The sequence below is a fragment of the Oryzias latipes genome, chromosome 18 (assembly GCF_002234675.1).
Source record: "Oryzias latipes chromosome 18, ASM223467v1".
In the NCBI taxonomy this organism is placed as follows: Eukaryota; Metazoa; Chordata; class Actinopteri; order Beloniformes; family Adrianichthyidae; genus Oryzias; species Oryzias latipes.
The window spans coordinates 6,966,670-6,988,699 of NC_019876.2; the positions used below are offsets into that span (position 1 = coordinate 6,966,670).

Here is a 22,030-nt window from a genome sequence, read left to right on the forward strand (position 1 = left end):
ATCAAACCAGCTGCTTAACCAATAAAGGTTAGCCACCAGTCCTAGCTTAGCTAGCATGTATCAATCTCAGAGGGTGGGTAAATGGAAGTACTCCATCCTTCACAACCACCCACAGCGCTGCCTCCTATGACTGGCTTGTACGGCCAGATGAGTGATACTTGTCACCATGCTTCGAGCTCGCTTACAACCTTCACTCACTTTCTCTTTTAGTTATTTTTCCCAACTTCCTGTTGGGTAAACTGACAGGATCTCTGCCTCATTGATCTTCCTTCTATTTTTTGTTTTTTAAAGTACCTCTACTATAACGCCACCATCTTTGTTAGTTTCAACCACAAACTTCACACCTCGCACAAAATAACGCCAACACAAGATTGTGTGGGTTGGGAAGTGAACCATTTTTTTACGTTTTGTGTCACTGTCCTATTATCCCTTGTGCTATCTTAGATGACCCCACCCTTCCATTGACGTGTTCTCCCTACCATGACAAAGGTGGATAAAGGTGAAAAGAATTTCATGTAATCCATGGACACTAGTGAGGTTCACAAATCATTAAAGAAAAAAGGTCTTGTGGGGTCTACATGACCCAACTCCCAATGTTAAAGTGCCTAGGATAGCACAAGGGTTACAGTAAAAATTAACGGATCTTTGGAGACAATTTTAATGGATATTGGAGACCCATAATAACTCTACCTACCCACCAATATTGTAATTATTCATTCCAAACTGTAGGTGTCGCCACTCAGTAATAGTTTTTATTTATTTATTTATTTTTGTAAATTTCAAAGTAGGTTATAGATTCTGCAGTTTTTATTTTATGCATCACTTGAAGGAGTTTATCACATAGTTGTATGTAGATCCCTACCATTTTATATGGTGTAATAATATATACTGAGGTAATGTGACCCTAGGTTTTTTACCATTAAATGGTGACTCCAAATTACAAACCATTCTTGTCAACCTCAAGAAAACAAACCAGTTTCTTTGTCTTCGTGGAGTCTGTTGAGCCTTAGTAGGCTACAAAAAAACCCAGCTACCTTTAACGTAGCACATGTTTAGACTATGACCACAGTGACCCTAAAGTTGTACTACCATGCATTAACCATTGAAGTAGTTTTATTCTTTACATTTTTGGGAGATTTCAGTTTATAAATGGGGATTATTCTGTCTGGGAAAAAAAGTGTTTTGTTGGTTTAAAATCATAAAAAAGGTTTTAAATTTGGCATCTATAACTCTTTGAAATAAAAACCAAAGGAGTAAATCATCAGAATCCATCGCACAAATGCACATATATGATCACAGTTAGACTTGCCTAAATGTGGTTAACCCTACATTCCACATTTCAAACTTGTGGTCTTCAGATTCTCCAATCCTGCTTTTCAGGCTGACCTATCAACCTTTTTCACCTTTCTTGACTCCAGAATCCCTAATTAACCCAGAAAACAGGCTGATTCTGTCAGGACAACTTGAATTCAATTTTATTTAAGCTAGCTATCAGTCCAGATTGGAATTTCGTCTTCTCTAAACCTTGATGTTGTTTCAAAATCTAAGGTGTAGTACGAAATTTAAAAAAGGGTCTTAGCTTTTTAAAGATTTAGAGGCCAAATGTCTGGTAAGTGGGTAAGATTCCAGGGATGGACAACTCCAGGCCTTTAGGACCACATTTCTGCATGTTTTCCAATATACCCTGCTCTGGCATGTCGTAATTGCCTGGACATATCTGAACCAAGTAATCAGTCACAAGTAGGGCTTGGACATCTGTAAATCATGCAGACATGCCGGCCCTTGATGCCTTGAGCTGCCCACCCTGTAGTCAGTTTAATCGAGCAACCATTAAAATTTTTGAAAGAGAAAAGCAAAGCTTCGTCAGCATAAAAATATTTAAACTGTGTGAGTGGATAGTGGCGCTCAAAGATTGGATAAAGACTGAAAAGAGAGGAGGATTGAGAACAGAACCCTGTGGAACATCAGTGTAGAGATACCATTAAACAATAGGCAAACTTGAAAGAGAATTGTATAATTCAATAAAACCTTTAAACTTAATTAAAAAAAACGAAGAGCTCAAAGAAATTGTGACAAAACAAAAACTTCGACTGTTTAGTTGGCAACAAAAAAAAAAACATACAACAAAAACTAAGTTGAATCACCAAATTGATCAAACTCAACACAAATGAAGTATACTTCAGAACTAATTTAAAGAAACTAAACCAAAGACTGAGATCCTCACACCTCCCCTTCCAGGAAACTTTGAAAGTTTGCCCGAATACTTTGGATTTCTACCATTCAAGAGCAGTGCCAGAGATACCCAGTTCACAAAGCGTAAGGAGGATATTTAGATATACGGCGTTAAAAGCTACAGAAAGATCAAGCCGGATTAGAGCAGAGGATTGGCCGGCAGCTTTAGCAGTGCAAAGAGATTCCATGTCAGAACGGACGGCCATTTTTATGAAAGAACCACTATAAAAAAAAAAAGGTGGTTAGACTTCAAAGGGATGTTTGGAAAATTCAAGAGAGGTTGAATGCTCCTCCTATAGTATCAAAAAAATTAACATGACTTAATGGCTAAAAGATTTCCTACTGATAAGATCCCAAGTTATTTTCTTTAGGGGTGCAACGGATCACAAAAGTCATGGTTCGGATCAGTAAAATGGAAACAAACAAAGTCACTGTGTACCATAGACTGTAAAAACAATGGACGAATCGAGGTGTTACGTCACCCATAGATAATCCCTTACCCCCAGCTCTCACAAAATGAGGCCAAATCTCTCACCATCGCTTCATGATACGGGCGGCGCCATGTTGAAACCAGTCAACAATGATTGGTCCGAGTCACTCTTAGTCATCGTATCTATGGCAATGGCGACAGTAATTGCCATAGATACGATGACTCAGAGCCACTCGGACCAACACCGTTGACTGGTTCCAACATGGCGGCGCCCGTATCAGGAAGCAATGGTACTTCCTATTTGGGAACACGACAAGAGAGGACTTGAGCCGTCGATTGTTTTTACAGTCAATGCTGTGTCCCCTACTGCTATGAAGCCCCTCCCACTGGTTCTCGACGGAGCTTTCTCCTGCCACAGTGCGGCGACGCTTTAGTCCAGTTCTTCGGAATAAATAAACCTGATCGGTCATCGTCCGCATCCGCACAATGAGGTCAATAAAGCTGTAGACGGAAGCTCCTGGACACAGTTCTGGACAAAAGTCAAGCAGCAACTTTAAACAAATTCGGTGTACTGTGAATTGCGTTCGGGGGGGGGGGGGTTGATACACGCATGTTGTGCCGAACCATTCCACACTTAGTTTTCTCTACTTCTCATAAATCTCATTTCACAAAGTCTGTTTTAAAAAAAAGAAAAACAACAGATTATAGATAAGAGTAGCCTTGTCCACATTAGTGGGGCGAAAAGTGAGTTTAATCTCTTTATTTTTTATTTGAACAAGGGCACAGCGACCTGCTGTGGGCTGGTAGTTTGCGGTTTTCATTGATTGAAGTTTCCCTTTAAACTTTAACATCAAACAGCCTTTATCCCTGCATCCACCTCCTCCGCGCCCCTTGGATCTTCTGAGGCCAGTGTCCTGCTGATAATAAAGAGGCAGGTCAGATTAGATGCACAGATGTCCAGCTTGCACGTCAACACTGCAGGAATAGGTCCAGACTTCGCTGGTCTTGAACGTGTGCAACCGTGCATGCAGTTTTTCAGGCAAAAATCGAATTTGACACTCTGGGTTATTTTTATCCCCCAAATGATGACTCAGAGTCACAAAACACACGTTCTTGGAGGGCTTTCCTCCGGCATGCACGTGTTTCTGACAGAGTGCACTGCTGAACTGAGCAAAGTATTGCTGTGCTCCTGCACAGCTGAGTGTGGTTTGTGCATCTGACAGTCGCTGTGTCTCTCCTGGATGGACTTCTGGTGAGCCCTCCTCTTCATTCCTCATCCATCAAACCAAAATCACAAACACTGCCTCTCTTGTGTCTGGGTCTAAGAGGAGCCAGATGCAAAGTAGCACACATTTTATGCGTGTGCAGGGCTGTTTGCTTTGTTCCCTGGTCTTTCTGAGTTTCTGCTCCTCCTGAATGTGTTTGTGTGCGTCTCTTGGTTACAGGGTTCGTTGTTTCCTCTGAAATTTTCCAGTCTTTTTTGTGTCCTGGAATGCTGACTCAGCAAAAGCAATGGAGATCCGATGTTTAATGGGGTCTGTTGGCTTCCCAGGCATATGTTTCTGCTCCAGCACCACATTGACAGTATATGCGCTGGCAGAGGTGTCCTATAGAGTCGTCTTTAGGTGGTCTGAGTGTGTGTTTGTTCGCACATGGGTGTTCAGTATGCGTTGACCTTGTCTCTCATTGCCAGTTCCCAGAAGGTTGATGAATAAATAAAACCATGACGCCTACCCGGTGAGCCCGCGTTGACTGCTGGCAAGACTGAGTGACAACAAACATGCGCGCTTTCAAAAAGCTATCTCCTCTGTCTGCAAGGCTGTGTTTGCTCATTGAAATAATGTTGGTTTTCTGTAACTCTCTGACCCGATATCCAGTCCTCCTCTGCATTCATCCACATTCCTGGACATTGGTGTGTTAAAGGTTGAAGGAAATCATGTGTAGAGGATGTGTTTGCGCACCAAAAAGCAATTCTACCTTTCGCTAGTCATTAAACGATGCGATGTGCAGATTTAAGCTCGATATACAGTGATCCCTCATTTATCGTAGGAGTTACATGCTTGAAAATAGCCTGCAAAAGACGAAATTCAGGAAGAAGTCAACTTTCTTCTTTACAATGATTATAGACTGATTGGATCACAAGTGTGTTCTCTTTTTACTCCCATACCAGGGTTCAAATCCGGGCTGCTCCCTATTCCCTTCTCTGCTGCTGTGCCGGTCCCAAGCCCGGTTGGATTGAGAGGGTTGCGTCAGGAAGGGCATCCGGCGTAAAAACATTGCCAAGTTCACCATGCGGCTCATCCTCGAGGGAGGGTTGTTTCGCTGTGGCGACCCCTGATGGGAGACGCCGAAAGTGAAAGAAGTTCACAAATCTGCCAACCTATAACCACTATTTTACAAGGCTTTACATTGGTACACACAGATGATTTAAACCCAATGAAAATGATTAAAAGTTTTGTAGGACGTAAACACCCAACATGGACGCCATAAGACAGGTACATATGTCTGGTCAATGTAGAGAAGAGCAGCTGTGGCGGCCTGTACTTCAGGCTTTAAGGAACGTCAGAAATCATGATGCAGAGATAATCCATGGGATGTGAGACACAACGGGTAGCCATCGTGGGCAAATCAACTGTTGAGATCATGTGAGTTTGTGAGGTTAGAGGTCAACTGGTCAGTCAGATCATTGCACATGGTCAGAGGTCTCCTAGCAACTAAACAGGGGGGCATGATTTTAACAACAAAGGGCTGCACATTTAACAGTCGCCAACGCGTTGAAAACAGCTCTAGTTTTCTGCATTTTCACTCTAATATCTTGAAGAAAAAAAAGATATCAGAGAATCCTAGCAGTGAAATAACAGATGTTGTCATTCAGCTTCCACAAAGCAAAATGTCGCCGCCAAACCACCGAATTCCATTGATTTCATGTTATATCGATGTCAAATTTCATTCAACCAATTTCTTATGGTAACGAAAAACTGTTTTTATTTAACTAGTGACTTCAACTCAAAGAATTTAGGAAAAAAACTATTTTAATTTGACATTAAAAAAAAATTATAGCTTAATCGAAAACCAAATTTTGCCAACAAATTACAAATAATTGCTTTAAAATGAACACGATTCATAGAGTTATTGCATTGCATGTTCTAAGTAAATATCACTTAGATTTTGAACAATCAGTATTTTTAGACCTCACCATAAAAGGCGTAAAAAGCTGAAATGTTATTCCGTCAACTCGCATTAGCCACGTCCGATGCTGTTTTGTCTTTGCTTCATATCTGTCTGCTTGGTTTCACCAACGTTGGTGCGAGCCATCGGTTCAGCTCTCATTAAAATCTTCATAAGTCATGATAATGGCCGTCATGACCCAGAGTGAGCTCAGGTCTTATTAGGCATCATAAATCACAGGCGTATTAGGTTATTCTTATCCAGGGATTATTTATAACACCTGTTCATGTGTCAGATTTACTTAACATCCCAACGAAGATGTCAGATGTTTTGGTTTTATCCATTTCTCTGATTGTTGTCTGCAGAATGATGCGAACGCTAAGATGTCAACACCTACACTGTTTATTTTCTGTGACACACATGTGTTACTCATAAAGGCGCGTTTCTCATTTAGAGAAAGAAAAAGTTACCACGTGTAGTTTAAAGAAAGTGGAGGACTTTGATGTGGGCTGACGGCTTTTTGGGTCGCTGTGATTTGAATAAGCCATAAATTCCTTCATGCTCTGTCTGTGTCCCTGTCTGACACTCGCTAACACACCAGCGGGGTCAGCGGCGCACACATCAAAGCCAAGCCAGGAGCCACGCTCAGACGTGCATTCACTCTGCAGACAAACTGGCAGCTTTTTTTTTTTTTCTGTCCACATCACGTTTTGATGAACACTCCCTAATTTTTTCCATAATGTGCACCCTGACAGTCTGGCTAATTATAGCAGACCTTTTTTTGACTGCCTGGCTTAAGTTGTAATTTATTGTACTTAGAACCATGTACAACACAAATGCACGTCTAATTGCACATTGCATTGCTGAAAGTCCCTAAATGCCACATGAAGGAATACAGTAGAGAAGAGAAAACATCAGAAATGCAAATGGTGTTTCATATTTGTCTTATTTTTTACACTAGACGCCCTGTCCAAATTCCTACTCTAACTTATAACTACTAAAACACTTTATTGTGCAGCACTATTTAGTGGCCTGATATTTAAAAGGAATTCAGACACCTTGCTCACTACTTTTTTTTTTTTTTAACGGCGGATATGACGTCATCAATTCCATAAAGTTAAAATCTAATTGATATGAGAGTTTTGTGACAATTATTTATGAGCCCACTGTCTTCTGAAGATAAAAACGTTGAGGATTGATTAAAAAATACTTTTAAATACATTTTTGGGGCAAAAATTGTTCAGACACAATGCATTGCGGTTTATATTCGCCGATTTAGTGAGCATCTATGCAGACTGGTTTTTCGCAGAGACTTCTGGGAAATATCCAGGGCACTCGATTTTGGAATTGCAGATCCGGATAGCACTACAAAATGGCAAACACACTTTATAGGGGTTAGGGTGGGAATTCGGACATAGCCTTGGTTAAATCTTTTCTTCAAACACAAAGATCTTTATTGATTGAGTGCAGATATACAGTTATCTTGTAATTTTGTGTGTGGGAGTGATCGTGTTCCGGGGCTCGACATAGCCATTTGTCCGCTGGCCCGGTCCTGTTTTTCGAGCAGTGCGGACCACAAGACTTTACTTTTCACTTGTCCGCTCGGGCCACTAAAATATCTAACGGTTTATATATTCTTCACCTTTTTCAATAAAGTCAATTTTGCGAAAACGTGTAGATTTACCTCGTCTTCTTAATTTAGTTTTTCTGCTAGTCCTGTGTTCAGACTTCAAGGGTTTCTATGGGAAACCTTTGATCACTTCTCCTTCTCTCCCGCCTGCGCGCGCCCGGCTTTCACTGCCGAGCACCACGCGGCACGCGCTCACTACTTTTTTTTTCAAACTTTATTGAATGTAACAATTCAATACAAAACAATGTTAAACAGCAACAACGAAGGAACAAGCCAGTGGGTTATTATAACATTTGATTATAAATCCGACACCGTCACTGAAGAGAGACTGAAGCATGTCAGAGATGTGGAAGACATGGCAGGAATAGATAGGAATATGTTGGATGGAGTAGTGGGTATAATTAGTAGTATGGACAGCAAGATATTTAATGAATGCATTGAAGATGAAACTGTATCCACTAAGCTTTAAGCTGAATGTCAAAGAATCAAAGGCAACTCCAAATACCTTAATCTCAGACTCAAATGCAGTAGAATGTTAAACTACTTAATTTTGTTTTTCTTTACAACACTGTAAGCAGTAAGTATTTCTAGTTAGCTGAATGATCTCAGTTAGACCTGCACAATATGAGGAAAACTCGCGATATGCGATATCAGAGATTAAAATTGCGATAACGATATAATTTGCGGTATATAAACAAACAGCAAAATAACCAAATAACCATTCCCAGTTTAAAAATTATACTCCAAATGACCCATGTTGACATAGGTTACAAACATCTAACATAACAGGGCTCCATCTGATTGGTCAACAATGTGAAGGCGTCCATCCGATTGGTCAAATGCATTAAGGGATTTATTTGATTCGTTAAATGGTTCAAGCTGCCATTAGATTGTTTTAACACATTTAAGGTTTATGATTTATTGCGATATTTGTCGTTAGAAGCACCATGAAAACTTCTGAACTAGTGTTACCTACTACACTGCAGTGCTCTCTTCAAAACATCTGAAACAGACTAGAGCAGATTTAAGTTTGATATGGTCTATTTTCAGTCATTGAAAAGTGTAGAAATAAGTGATGTCACCAGAATGCACCAAATTGCACCATATTAAAAGTTTCCGGGGGGGCATGCCCCCGGACCCCCCTAAAGTTGCAAGCACCTGCGAAGCGGCGGGTCCCGCTATGCGCGGTGTCGGGCCAGTATCTTTCAGGCAGGGCCAGTAAGTTTCAAAAACTACTGGCTCTGTGGGCCAGTGCAAATTTCTGGGCTATGTCAACCCCTGTGTTCCGGTGAAAGACTGCTGACCTGTCCACCGCCTATGCCCCACAGTAGCCGGGACAGGCTCCGGCAACCCCATGACCCAACAGGGAAATAGCCTTTCCCCTTAAGGGATTTTAGTCTTCCCTGTCTTCAATTTTTTTTTTTTTTTACAGAAAGACACACATTAGTATGACACACCTTCCTTCTGGCTAAAGTTATCACTTCAGGTGGTGTGCCTCAAGGCTCTATCCCGGGGCTTCTTTTTTAATCACTATAGTGTGATATAACTTGTCATGTTTCTTGTTTGTGGCCCCTCAGGCCATGTTGTCAGTCAGATAGTGGGAGCGTCTGTGTCAGCTCTGTTCCCTAAAGACAGTCAAAGGAGAGACGGTCTATCAGAAGGGGGGGGGTTTGAAGCAACGATGAAGAAAATTCTTAGAAGTGTGCAAGACATGTCCATAGGGAGAACGGCAGGTCCTCCTCCCACTCTCCTTTAGCCCTCCTTGTAGCTTAAACCAAGTGATAATATGTTTAGGTATTTCAAGATGCAGGAATCCAAGGATTGTTCTTCAGATGTGTCGATCATTCTTTATAGTACTCCTGTTGTGGCACATTAAATTCTTTAAATCAGTTTATCCTATTTTGGACAATAGCCCTATTTAATACAGATTTTTGCGAAGGTATTGTTCATGCAGCAAATAAAACTCTTTTACTGTCCATGTAGATACTGTGTACAGTGTACAGTCGTGTTATTGGTCAAACAGATAACTAAAGATGTTGTGTTTATACTTGATAAATATAAGACATTTCTGATTTACAAATTTCTCTTTCATTTAAACCATCTAATTGATTCTAAAGAAAAACATTATTCAAAACAGCCAGTCGTACCTCAATAAAACACTAATCCAATGTCCTCAATGACATGTCTTGAGGAAGCTCTAGTGATTTTTACTCAGGAAATTATCAACATGTATTTAGTTTATTTTTATTTTTATTTAAACCACCAGCGACTCGTGGGTGTAGAAGCAGCAGAAAAATGTTTATAGAGCTGTCACATCATCTGAGCGTGTGTGTTTTTGTAAACAAGCCGCATCTCCAGAGCTTAACTGCTGTCCTATTTAACTGGTCGATAAGCAGGCTTTAGCTTTAATTATATGATGTCTGATATTGCATGGTCTTACATCATGCTGGTGTCTTGTTCATGTGTTTTGTCAAGTTGGTGCTGATGCACGTGTGTTTGTCCGTTGCGTTTTTCGCGCGGCTTTTGTCTTTGCTTTGGGATTTTCAAGGGTGTTAAAACTGTGGGTGTATGCTTTTGGCAACTCTGACCGCCGCTGGTCAGAACACTGGGTTTGCGTGTTTCTGTGTGTTTTCATAAGTATAGCAAAGATTTCATCAGACTTTAAATCCTTAGGTTTTTAGAGTTTCAGGAATGGGTTTAGTACATCTGGATTTGAACAGGAAATCGTTTTGTTGTGGTGACATGAATAAATCTATTTAATTTCAATTAGATTGTTTACTATAAAATATTTATTCTGTGATTTGTTAATATTCACAACCATTTCAGAAAGCATAAGCAGAACAATTTTCTGATAGCCAATTTATTAAAATGGTTTTGGTCATAGTTTAAGGATTTATGCCATAACTGGGCGGTTTAACAACCATCTTGACTGATGGACAATAAATCTGTTGTTGGATATTAAGCAGCGCTCGCTGGATCCATCCATTCGTTACCCGCCATTCATTCCTCTTCTGTTTCTGGGACATCAGCCTAAACAAAGACAACCAGACTTCCTCTTCTCTCGATTACATCTTCTACCTCATAGCGGCCTAATCCTGCTGTACAAGAGCTACCATCCTTCTTGTTTTCCAGCTGTCTCTGCCCTGTTTGTTGCTGATTACCGGGATCAAGTGCTTCCATATTTTGATTGGCTGAACACACCTGTTCTAGATAATTATCTGCAGGGATAACTGGAAAACCCTTAACACTTTAACAATGGAGATGTCATTGGTGACACCTGAATAACACACGCTCTTTCACCTACCGGAACTCTTAACCGCTAACACAATCAATGGGAATCAGCTGATTTACATTCTTTGTTTAAGCACTTCACTGTTGTAAAGTGTTGCATATCAGCGCAATGTTGGTTTACTGAGCCTCAGAATCCGTTGGTATTACATTAATTGCGTAAATGGTTGAAGAGTTACGGTAGTCGAAAGAATGTCAACACTTGAGCCAAAGCTCCGGGGTTAATGGGGCTAAAGACCCGTGTTGGATAGCTCTGTTCTAGGTTGTTAGATTCTTTGACCAATAGTAGGATTACTTTTTACTATTTATATATTACCACAATTCTGTTTCAAACTGAATAGTATGATAAAACCATTAAACCGAATTGTGTGGAAAGTGAATCGTTGCATCCCTGCTGCGTACCAGTATATTCATGTTAAAAGTGTCAAACACGTGTTGTGCTGATTTAAAAGGTTTTCTTGTGTTTTATTGCGTTGCACCAGACTTAAAATAAATTATGTTTCAGAATCTTAGTTTTTTTGTCATTGTTTTGTGATACAAAAAAAATACATCATAAGCGTGAACCAAAAAACCGACGTCTGATCTGAACTGTGAAGGAATTGCATCATCGGATCCCTAATATGAACTGGGTATTCATGGTAGGCGATTTGTTATTCTTTATCCTTTTAAATATCAATCATCTAGAAGAGAAGATGTGTCAAGATATTCATACAGAAGGAATTAAAGATAATGGGGGTTTTATACATTGATGATCTCTTTGCTGACAATATTATGCTATTTATTAAAAAACTTCTTTCTATGGAGATATTTCAGGCTATAAAATGAACCAAAAGAAATCAGAACCATTGATGACATCACGAATATGGCTAAATACACCTAATAAAAGTATCACTTTATTGACCTAGATTAGGATTTTGGTACCTGAGAGTCACTATTACACAAGAAACTACAGATGTTTTCAGAACAAATTATGATAAATAATAAAAGAAAGAAAGAAAGATTGACCTTAGTCACTGGGAAATTCTCATTTTTTGTCCCTCTTTGGCAAAGTTAAAACTGTCCAAATGAATGTCTCCCCCGTCTTCCATTCTTATTTCAACATTTCAATTCAATTTTCTTTATTTTAAACACAAATGAAAATAAACACAAGAGTTTAAAGAATACAGATAAAACAAGACAGTGTGCTTGAACAGGAGTGGGTTGAAGAGAAATCTTGTGTGATCCCACCTCTTTTTTTTACAGGGGTACATGGGGTTCTCTGTTTACACGTCATGAAATTTGTTAGATAGGAAAAGACTTTTAATTTTTTACAATCTGCCTTTTTCTGTGTTTTCAGGTCAGCTTTTTGTTTAGCCTGCTTCCAGCCTGTCCACACCCACTATGTTCACCAGTGACAGGTAAGGGGAAGATGCATATCTGTTTGCATGGGCGAGTGTGGGTTTTTTTTTTTTTTTTTGCTTAATAGATCATTGATGCATTTCTGGGCTGGTTGGCTGCAGCAGACAGTGGAAATGGCTCTGGACTCCCCTGAGGAAACTAGATATCTCCCAACACACACACTCTTAACAGCTAACACACACATACACCAGCCAAAAACACAGACACAATGTGGTCGGTGAAAAAAAATAAAAAAAATACTCAAGACTTTAAAGCACGTTTTGCACACTCAAACACACACTCGCATACAATTAGAGGCACCACACACTTGCCGGCTGGGCTCCGCTCTGCTTCCATCTGAAGATGAAAGGAGGAGAGCAAAGACAGGCAGGAGGGAGGTGAAGAGGGAAGAGATTAAGCAGAGAGAGAGAAAAGAGTACAGGACAAAGAAGGAGAGCAGATAAAGAGGAAAAGGAGGAGCGTGCACGAGGAGTGACGGCCAGCTCTTCCACCTCCCTTCCCTTCATCCTGTTGTCTTTTTCTTCACACATCGGTGAAAGCGTCACATTGATAGAAAAGCCAAAACAGAACGAAAAACGCAGTTCAGTAGTTTGCTTTAACCATGCATCTTTTTTGAATGATATTTGCATTTGTGGAGTGGTCATAGACCGATCGGGTCAGACAGGTTCTGCTGTACAGGGAAGGCCTTTTACTCAGAGGCAATCTGAGCAGTGCGGATTTGGTCTTTCCTTGACAGACGCACAAACAGAAAGCAATGGAGACGCTTCAGGCAAATCGTGAATCAGATGAGTGGAGGGAAGGCAGCGATAAGACAGGATGAGGATAAAGGAGGATGGAGAATAAAAGGAAGAGCAACCAACCTGGGGGCCCTGTGGGTCTTTGCTGGAGAGGATAAAGGGCAGATGTAGGCATGGTGCAAAATACTAATGTATAGCCGCAGAATTGTCTTTCATATCACTAAATACTTCTTGAGTTTCAAACCCAAGAACGTTATTTTATCTTGGACTGCATCAATGAAGCCAAACCTGAGAAATTCCTGCTTTATTAACCTCTAATGCAAGTGCTGATGCAACAGTTTGACACTAAAGAACTTCCACACCTTAATTTTACCTATCCTTATGTACAAACATGACAGCCAATCATTCTGAAGCTTTGGTTCGCCTAAAGACCGGAAACGTACATCCCAGCTAAGTGAGATGGATTTTCAGGATTTTCTTTTCTTGTTTTGTCTCTCATAGTTGAGGTATAGCTATGAGGAAAATTATAGGCCTCTCTCCTCTTTAAGGGGCACAATTGGTGGCTGACGAAATGCTTTTTTGGCTCCACTGTACAAAGCATTTAATGTTGTTTGAAAAAAGATTGCTGGCAGCTTGAGATGGAATCTATGGCTCTTTTTAGGGAGCCAAATCTTTTGGATCGGTTCATTTGAAAGACCTGTTCAGAAGACCGGCTCCTTTGGCTCATTTTATTGTAATTTGCTTTTAAAAAGCCAGCCTGGAGTTTATTCATTGAATCCTGGAAATGGTCACAAGGAGGACCGATGGCCTGAGATCTGGATTAGAATAATGAAAATTCAGATTCTCCACCAATAAGTGAGTTCAAATTATTTTGGAAAGGTCAAATATAGCTTCACATGTCTGGACAAGATGTTCAAGTCGGATCTGGAGTCATTGTAAATCTTCCACTGCTAGCATATATATAAAGAGTGTGTATGTGTACTTTGAATTCTGTTATTAATGCGACAGCTAAACCAGGGGTCTGCAGCCTCTAAAAGAACCATTTGGTCCAGTTTCTTACTGACAAAACCGAGCTAGAGCCGCAAAATCTCACCACACTGTTTATAAAAATGCGCTTTATTTATGTTTTTGGGGCCATTGAGCATTTTTAATTGTAAATGTAGCTTTTAAATATTTACAATAATGAAATTATAATAGTGTTATATTTATAAGACTGGATAACAATTTGGATTTCTTTTACTCTGACAGCAGCTCATAGAAGTTCCTTCCAAAAACAAATTCAGTGTCAAACACCCTCCTGATGCAGTTATCATTATGATGCAGTTCTGTCATTTAGGAACTTTGCTTCTGAACAGAAACGAGGCACTGCTGTGCAGCAGAAAATGATGAGAAGATGTATTTTAAACAAAAATCTAATAATAAACAGCTCTGACAATAGGTTTAATAATCATTAGTCATCTGACGTGTGTATTTTAAAGGATTGATCAAACACATAAAGCCTCTTAATTTGTTGACATGTCAGGAGTGGTTAATAAAAGGTCTATTTGACTATTATAAGATCATCTCATTAAAAATAAAACTTCAATTACAAAAGTAAACGAAACATTATTGATGCACAATTAGAAACAAATCAGGCCACTTTGAATCTCCATGCAAACACTTCTGGTGAAACAGAAAAACTCCAAAACTCATGACTACAACTCCAGGAAGACAGATGAGACACCCCGCTACGACCACCGGGGGCCCAAAAGTGTCCGGTTTGGGCCGGCTTAATGGATCCATTTTATAATGGAAACGCTCAAATCAGCAAACCGTAGCGCTCAGTAGAAACAAAGCTTTACAATCACAGTCCTATTCACCCAAGCACACACTCACATTCACACACTAACGGCGGCTCCGCTGCCGAACATTGGCGGCACCTTATAACCATCAGGAGCATTGTGGGGTTCAGTGTCGTGCCCAAGGACACTTCGGCACATGGGCAGGAAACCTTTGAAAGGTTTGATCAAGCCAGCTTTCAAGTGGTAGGGGTGTGGTCTTCCAACAAACTCACTCCTCATTGGTGAGAGTTGTTGCCATAGATACATTGTCTCCAACCGTCTCAGTCGGACCAATCAAGATTTCTGGCTTCAATGTGGCGTTGTCCAAATAAAAAAAAAAAGGACAACTAAATTGACCTGATTCGGTTGGAGCCGGAAATAACCATTTTCTACGGGGGAAGTCATACTGACTTGATCCAGTTCTCAAATACAGCCAACGGTACGTTGAAACGATGTGATTAATACTTCAGCTCATTGTGTCGATCCTTCACAAATGAGCAGAATTGATCTTGTTCTACTAATTCCTCTAAACCTAATCAGATAAACTACGTACCAGCCTTTCCTACTGGAAAAGTCGCCCTGTTGAGCAGAATCAACAGTGGAAGGAGAGGGGGGGGGGGGTGTCAAAAGAGATGGAGTCCCAACCAGTCTTGACTGAACACAGCTGTAACTCGTTAAACATTAATTGGCAATTAATCAGTTCTCCTGCACCCCTCACTTGATTATATCTCAACGCCTTTTAAAAGGAGAGGAAGAGGGGGGAAGTTGAATTATTCACAGCAGCACATGGAAAGTCTTTCTCAGCCAATCTCCATCTCACAGCTTCTTTGGACCTTCATCTCAGCCCCTCCGTGGACCTCGTTCTGTCCATTGATCTTCCTTCATCTGCAATTCCTTCCCTTCATCTGCCCATAGTTTATCCAAAAATGGCGAAGGGGAGTGAGTGAACTGGAGATGTCACAACATCAAAGACGTGCCAGAAGGGAAAATATGGGGGAGGAAGAAGAGGGACTCCATCCTTCAGAGTGAAGGAATTCAGACATACTTTCTGATCTTAGCATAGTTTGGCCCAGATAGCTGTGTGAATACGTGGAGGAACTGAACTGAAAATGTGGACGCTGTCAGCCTGACAGGTGAAACAAGAACTGCCCACCAGGTGGGTGGGTCGGCCCCGTCCTGGGGGTGGCTGCTTAGGGGAGCGAGTTGGTCCTCTATCGAGATGGGGCCCTGGAGGTTTGACGGGTTGGGGTCTCCACTGAGGCAATCGGTGGCTGCCCCTGTTGGTCGGCTTCCTCTGTCCCATCGAGGCCTGACCAGAGTTCTCCCAGGGGCGGTGCTTGGGGGCGGGGGCCTGGGCTTTCTACCGGGGTGCGGCGCTTTCTTCGCTCCTCTCTACTGGTGTGGGGTGGGGGGTCTGGGGGGTCAGCGCTTCAGGCGATGGAGCCCCTGGGCTGGGAGGGCCTGGGCCCAATGCTTGAGGGGGGGGGGGGGGGGGGGGGGGGGGGGGACGTTTGATGAACCACCGGGGTCAATTTTCCAGCTGTCCCCGACCCTCTTCCTCATATAACCATTTATTAGGATGAGGGTGGTTGGGGTCGGCCTGCGATGCGAGCTACTTGGCAGTGGCCCCCCCCTCACTTGGTTGCCATATGGGACGTGCCCCCCCCCCCCCCCTCTCTGGTTGAACTGCACTTAAGACATCTAGGACCCTTGGTAGGGAGGGTACTTGGACATCATTGCCAGCAAGCAGAAGATGTCCTTAGTGCCCTACCTGCCAATTTTAACCACACCCTTTAGTACACACACCCCCTTTACATCACAAAATACACACTCCAACACACACACACACCCATACACGCACACACACACACGCTAACTAACACACATATATCACACAAGGAAAAGGGACTTTCTGATCTTCTGTCCCCCGCCCCATCCCTGGCGGATGGAACCGGGGCCCTCTGTCACAGCGGCCCTGTTCCTGGGTGCTGGTTTCCTGTGCCCGGCTTCCCTGGGGGGCCTTAATCACCCCTCTACCCCTTATTTATCATCCCTCTCTCTTCTTTCCTCCTTTTCTTTTCTGTCCGGTCCAACAAAAAATATTTACAAAAATAATTAACATGAAAAACATTTAGCTGAAATTAGAAAAGGGGTTTATTTAAATATACATCTGGTGTATCATAAGATTCATAACCCCTGTTGTAAAAGTAAAATATGTCCAACAAAAAAAGCTTTCAAGCTCTCATCTGTTTGCTTAGTCTGTCAATCAAACACTTGACAAACTTTGGTTGAGGCTTCTGATTGATCGGTTTATGACTTGAATAACTTGCTATAATGCATAAATATCATTTAAAAAATACGATTAGCAAGAACATGTTAAAAAAAAAGGGTAGCAGAGCAAGAATGGTTATTTTGACAAGTATAATAACTGAGTAACAGCTGTTTGTTTTTCAATAGAAGTCTATGGGATTTTGGCTTCCTGGGACCACTTCCTGTTTGGAATGTGAGGGGGGAGGCCTCACTTAGTCCAGTTCTCTTATACAGTCAATGCTCCGTAGACACTTTCCATGATTATGTACAGCCTGCACTTTATAGGCATCATTTGTGGCCCCCACCACGGCTTGTTCCCATTGTGAAATGTTCAAATACGAGCGTTTGTGCTCTGTAAACAGCTAACCCAGTCCGTGCTGTAGATCCAGTAAGTCTGGCTGCTCAGCCCAGTGCTCCAGGCTCTTATGTAATCCTACTGATAAGAGCAGCAACAGGCTGTACACTTTTTGTATCTCTTCCTACCTGCGCTGCATGTGCCTATGCACCCCCCCATTCGGCGTGTGTCACCGCTCACACTCTTCTCCATCAAAGCTTGTTTCTAATTGTCTGAACGTTCTTCACTTTGTTCTGTTTTCATCTATTCTTATTGTTTCCGTCTTTTCAGTTGCATCATTTAGAACAAAATTCTCTACTTTCCTCGTTTCTTTGAACCCTTCTCTATCAGTTACCCTCTGTCTTCTTGCATTACGTCAACCTTTCTCAGAGTCAGAGATTAAATATATCAAATGCTATCCAACGCCGGCTGCAGGCCAAATCAGCAGAGCGATAAATCAATTTGAGGAGAAAATTATGTAACGTGCCACTTTATCGACCGCTCTTCCCTTTTCTCCGCACCTTCTGATCAGCTGCTAAGATTGAGATTGAGATCCTGCTATGTCTTGTTTTTTTTCTTGCTATTGTGTCATACACTCGCCGGTACAGTGTACTGTAACCATGAGGCAAGACTTATAGGGTACTCGCAACGGATACTGCTTTTGATGCGTGATTGAAATCACTTCTATTCAATCGTACTGTATAGTTTTGATGACATCCTTGTTTCACAATAGATTTAAAAACCTTAACCAACGCTAGAAAACATACTTAAAGCCTCTTATAACATTTAATGTATTTTCTTTCGCACGTTTTAGTATTTAATTGGCAGTTTTATATCTTATGAGTAAACATGGCATGAAACATTAGAAAAATCTTTAAACGCTTCCACTTTCTTCATCTTTATTTACTATTTTTATCTTTTTAATTTCCTGGTGTACCACAGATGGTTGGTTCTACCTCAACAACCAGAATAATTAGGCAGACGGATCATTGCCAATCGTTTAAGTGCACCTTATGCTAAAAAAAAGAGAGAACAGTACTTTTGTTATTTCAGTTTTTAGAATTTGATTTCAGCATTTCAACCATTTTCAGCTTCTTTTATGCTGCATTTTGTGTTTTTCAATCAGACTCCAACAGAATAGAAGTATGTTATTTTGTATATACCTTTACTGCCTCCCTGAACTTTCATGCTGGTAAATGGTAAATGGTTTCCCGATGTCTACAGCTTATTCTAACGACATTCTATCTCAGAGCGGGATGGGATTTTTCTGGGATCTTTGAATTTACTCATTTCTTTAGAGCATTTTTTTTAGTTAGTTAATTGTTCAAAATGTTTCCTTCTTTGGACGTTTTCTCGTCGTTCACTGAGACATTTTGGAAGCATGTACCTTTCTGTCGTTTACCATGTCTTTTTATTGCCCTCCCCCTCCAGTCGGTGCCATTCTGTCATGTAAATGAGGTAAAGAAGTAAGAAGAGCTTCACGGGGCAACTCGAGTAGACTTCAGGTGGTAGCCGTGAGCGCTGATTCATTCTGTATTTTGCAGGGGCTTAATTACTGGGCAGCCATTGCCCCAGGCAATCCAGAATAAATAAAAAAAATTGACAAAGTATCCGCTTAGTGAGCTGTGTTGTTGGGTGCGTGTAAAGCACTTTGTAATCTACAACAGTTCAATGCTCATTTGGAGAAATTGAGCTGTTGCACAACAAACGCCCGATGGAGGAAATGGTTTTCATGTAAAGCTTGCTCTGGACAAACACACACTATTGCACTCATTTTGATCGAAAGCCGTTCTGGTCGGTTGACGCCCTCGCCGCTGCTCAGGCTCCGATAGGCTGGGCTAAATGTTTAGGACATATGGAAGTTTACATTCCCATCTGCTCAGCCGGTCTGAGTTTTGTAGCTGATATTTGGTTCTGTTCTTTCAGAAAGGCTGCAGTTCGGTTTGATGTTCGGTACTTAGCCAGAACAGGCTGATTCAGCTGATCAGCCTGTCCTTCCTCAGGCCCTGCTGGGTAGTTTATATATAAAGCAACCTGCCAAAAAACTTGCTTCAGTCTTGTAAAAAGCTGCAAACCCATCTACCAACATTCCCGAGTGACGAGGCTTGACGGTTGCAAACTTCTGCAGGACTTTTGCAAGAGTTCTAATCAGAGCGGTGAACAATAAGGAGAGCAGCATCTGTAGCTGTAACAGCAGCAATGAAATGCATTCATCACAAGGCGCAGTACATGAGACGGTTGGCGCTTTATTTGGTTACTTGCTGTTGTACTTCCTGATGATGCGCTCTGCTGCTTGCTGTTGGAGTCCTGCACAGAGGTGAAGCCGCCCATGGAAGGTGGAGGCATATATTTCCTGCTGATTATGTCTGCTGGTGGTCCAGCAGGTTTCCCCCCCCCCCCCCCCCCTCAGTCATTTCTGTATTCTCTGTACCGCCACCATCTACTGACTCTACCACTCCACGTCCTGTCCGACTGCACCTCCCGCCTTTGGAATTACTCCGCATATCTGGAGCAAAAACAACAGGGATCTGTGTTTTTTGCAGAAGGACAGATCTCTGTGAGCAGTTTTTTGTCCAACATGCCGGGAAGGCGCTTCACACCCTCAAACTGAGAGTCTCAAATGTAGCCTCTGCGTCTGTTGTAGCTGCAGTAGTGCGTACCAAGACATTTAGTAAAGGGCACAGAAGAAAAAAAGGCCAACTAATGCTTAAAGGACAAATTCTCTAAATGTCATTTTTGAAAAGTCACAGAATTATTGTTACAAAAATTCTGTTATAGTTGCAAAGACAAAAGGCTTTGCTCCATGTTAATAGTGATATCCTTATGAACTGAACTGGTATAACTGTTTTTTTTTTTTATTGACATCCCCTCAGATGTGGATTGATCTGCTCAGGAACTCTAGTTTGTCACAAGGTAAGGTGAACACCCACCTGAGAAGCATCACCGGAGTAACCAAGAAAACGGATATGATGCTTAGAGCAGAAGTCCACACTGTGTCCTGCAACCTCCATGACGGGTGGTTCTGATGAAGTTGAACAGCAGAATGAAGTAACTCAGACTTTGCCCCGTTCAGTGACTTTTAGGCTGAATAAACACTGGCAGGTTTGATTCAGGGTTTGTTACCTTTATTTGTCAAACAAGCTAGCCCTAGTCTAATTAAAGACCCGCTCTGATGAAAATTGTGTTTTTAACATGTTCTTGTGACTTTTTTTTTATGATGGATGGCATGCAGTGGGGCAAAAAAGTATTTATTCAGCCGCCAATTGGGCAACAATGGAGGTTATCCAGCAGCTCGTTTTTTTCCACTTGGCTGCTGGTATTTCGTGTATATACTGTATATACTGGACATTAGGAAAATTAAGCTTAAAATTGTTTTTCTCAGTATTTCGTTTTTGTAACCCTTTTGTAACCCTTGTGCTATCGTATGGGGTCCATATGACCCCACCCTTGTTCTCCCTACCATGACAAAGGTGGATAAAGGTGGAAAGATTTCATGTAATCCATGGACACCAGTGAAGATCACAAATCATTGAAGAAAAAATGGTTCAGCGCACTGTCTAGTGCAGAGGTGGGCACTGAGGGCCGCAGTCCTGCATGTTTTCCAGCATACCCTGCTCTGGCATGTTCTGATTGGCTGGACACACCTGAACCAGGTAATCAGCCATGAGTAGGGCAAGAGTATCTGGAAATCATGCAGACACACCGGCCCTCGAGGCCTGGAATTGCCCACCCCTGGTCTAGTGGGTCTAGATGACCCAACTCCCAACGTTAAAGTTCCTAGGATAGCACAAGGGTTAATTCGTGAATCAGGAGCAGACAAAAAAATGCAGTTCAAAAAAGATTGTAAAAACACATTGGGCTCCCTGCTCCGCCCCATTCTGATGGATCCACTAGTAAACGACCAGCTCCATGTACGACTATGTTTTCCAAAAGCACTTAGTTCCATGTCAGAATCAACGGATTGATGTTGTTTGCCTAAAAACTTAACTGGTGTAAAGTCTTGCATATCAAAGCTTTTCTTTACCTCAGAATCAGTTAGAATTGTGTTAATTCTGTAAACGGTCTAAGACTTATGGTGGTTCGAAGAATGTGAACCCTGTACATAATGATCTGGCGTTAAAGGGTTAATGCTACGTTCACACCAGCCATGTAACGCGTGTTCTTGAATGTGTTAAATGGTTTTTTTGTGAACCCAAAGCAGGATAAGCATGGAGGAGATCTTTTTTTTTGCTCTTTTGTTACAGTTTGTCACAGCATTTCCGCTGCCTGTAGTTGGAAGAGGATTGGACCGAACTGTTGAAGCGGTGCATAATACATGAAGGAATTGGTGTTTTTTAGTTCCATCTGGGTACAAACCAAAAAGATTAATTTCTCCTCCATGATCAATTTTTAAATGGTTGGCACTTGGGTACATTTAAACAAATGCCATCCATACGTCTCTACCAAATCTGAGTCGCTGATTGGTCCAAGATTGCTCTGGTTTAGCTTTAACTTCAGTGGCCAATTGTTTTGTGTGTAGAACCTGAAAACACTCGGATAAACTTTTGTAAGGAGTTTTGAACGCGGAGGCCTGAATTGCGCATTCACGTTTATTTAGACTATTCATTTAAAGTAGTCGCTTGAACACGCATTTCCATGTGAACGTAGCTATAGAGGAATTGTATTTGCTCGTTGAAAACAAAG

At 41.5% G+C, this 22,030-nt stretch overlaps 1 protein-coding gene across 1 annotated transcript in view; it reads left to right on the plus strand.

Moving 5' to 3' along the window:
* LOC101160692 (lysine-specific demethylase 6B) overlaps positions 1-22,030 on the plus strand; it is a 109,896-nt gene that overhangs the window by 35,276 nt on the left and 52,590 nt on the right. The window contains exon 4 of the mRNA XM_011487316.3: positions 12,085-12,145. The gene's annotated coding sequence lies outside the window, so the exon portion shown is untranslated. The remainder of the gene's footprint in view (positions 1-12,084; positions 12,146-22,030) is intronic.